The sequence below is a fragment of the Trichosurus vulpecula genome, chromosome 2 (assembly GCF_011100635.1).
Source record: "Trichosurus vulpecula isolate mTriVul1 chromosome 2, mTriVul1.pri, whole genome shotgun sequence".
Taxonomy (NCBI): domain Eukaryota; kingdom Metazoa; phylum Chordata; class Mammalia; order Diprotodontia; family Phalangeridae; genus Trichosurus; species Trichosurus vulpecula.
The window spans coordinates 438,070,163-438,072,093 of NC_050574.1; the positions used below are offsets into that span (position 1 = coordinate 438,070,163).

General features: G+C 38.2%; 1 non-coding gene across 1 annotated transcript; it reads left to right on the forward strand.

The window, feature by feature from the left end:
• The first annotated feature begins 1,237 nt into the window (after window positions 1–1,237).
• Window positions 1,238–1,344, forward strand: LOC118840625. The gene has a single exon (XR_005009795.1). It is a non-coding gene; the product is annotated as a U6 spliceosomal RNA (small nuclear RNA).
• Window positions 1,345–1,931: the final 587 nt, after the last annotated feature.

Sequence of the window (1,931 nt, forward strand, 5' to 3'; positions counted from 1 at the left end):
ACCTTCAGCTGAGAAGAATGAGTGAAGGTGCAGTCAATAATGGAAAGAGTAGCCAAGGAGACTGTTTCATCTGAGAGGAACTAGGTTTCAGTAAAAGCTAGTGGATAGAAGGAGTGAGAGAGGAATAGATTTAAGATGAAGGGAAGTTTATTGTCTATAGAACAAGCAGTGGAAAGACTGAGTAGAGTTAGGATGAAACTTTGGAGTAGGAGGATTGAATGGGTTGGGAGGGAGGAATCAGCTGTTAGGAAGTGAGGAATGGGATTTGCATGATGATCTACAGGGGTTCAGAACTGCTGTGAATTGAATCGTATAACCATGTTTAAGAATATTCATCTTTGAGTGGAGGGTGCCATTCCTATACCCTCAAAGAATAGGCATAGCAAAAGATAAAAGGCCTAAAAGCCTGTTCTTTGCATGGAAGACTTTCCTCATCCTAATTGGGATATTAGGTTGGCAACAGGAGGTGATAGATGCTTGGTTGATTTAAGAAGTCCCTAGCAGCCTTTCCTCAGGGGATACACTGCATTTAGGGGAGAGAGAGAGAGAGAGAGAGACAGAGACAGAGAGAGAGAGAGAGAAAGAGAGAGAAGAAAGGGGAGAGAGACAAAGAGAGACAGAGACAGAGGGAGACAGAGAGAGACAGAGAGAGACAGGTATTTTGACTCCACCTATCTTTGCCTAGCTCTTTTCCCCAGTATCTAGTACAGTTCAAAAACTACATAATAAGCACTCAATAAATATTTGTTGGTTGATTGATTGGTTTACACAAGATGAAATATGTTTATATAATAAGAGTTATATCCCTCATTTCACCTTGCTGCCACTCCTCATATTTTTTCTTCTCTTTCCCTAGATGCTAAGTTCTCTGAAGCTGTAAAGCTTTATCTAGTACTGAAAGAGAAAAGAATCAAAATTTTAGAACTGACAAAAACTGTTACTGCAAAAGGTTTAGAGGTAAAATTTGCTGCTCTCAGTATGGCAGGCAGTAGGGACATAAGATTGATTAGAATGCAATATGGGACTGGAATAAATAATGAGTTAAGAGCAGACAGAAAGAAAAGGTGAGTCGTTGAAAGACTTTAACCACTCAAATCAGGAATTTGCAGTTAATGTGAAGGAATCTGTACCTTTAGAAGAAAGTAGAATGATATGGCATGGAACAAATATATTTTTGGAATAAGGCAGGATTTTTTTTCCCCAGAGCATGTGTATTTGTTTAAAGAGTTTTGTTTCTGTGCTAGCTTCAGCAGCACATATACAAAAATTGGAACAATACAGAGAAGATTAGCATGGTCCCTGCACAAGGATGACATGAAAATTCATGAAACTTTCCACACTTTTTTAATATGACAAAAAAGGGAAATGATAAATGTTGGAGAAGATGTGGGAAAATTGGGACCCTGATGCATTGTTGGTGGAGTTGTGAACTGATCCAACCATTCTGGAGAGAAATTTGGAATTATGCCCAAAGGGCAAACTATGCATATCCTTTAATCCAGAAATACCACCAGTAGGTCTGGAAACTAAAGAGATCATAAAAAAGGGAAAAGGACCTACATGTACAAAAATATTTATAGCAGCTCTTTTGGTATTGGCAAAGAATTGGAAATTGAGGGAAAGCCCATCAATTTGGGAACGGATGAACAAGTAGTCGTATATGAATGTAATGGAATACTATTGTGCTATAAGAAATGATGAGCCGTCAGATTTCACTAAAACCTGGAAAGTCTTACATGATCTGATGCTGAGTAAAGTGGGTGGAACCAGGAGAACATTATACACAGTAACAGCAATACTGTACAATGATCAACTATAATTGATTTAACTTCTCTCAGCAATACAATGATCCAAGAAAATTCCAAAAAACTCATGATGGAAAATGCTGTCTATATCCATTCAAACTGTGGAGTCTGAATACAGATTGTAGG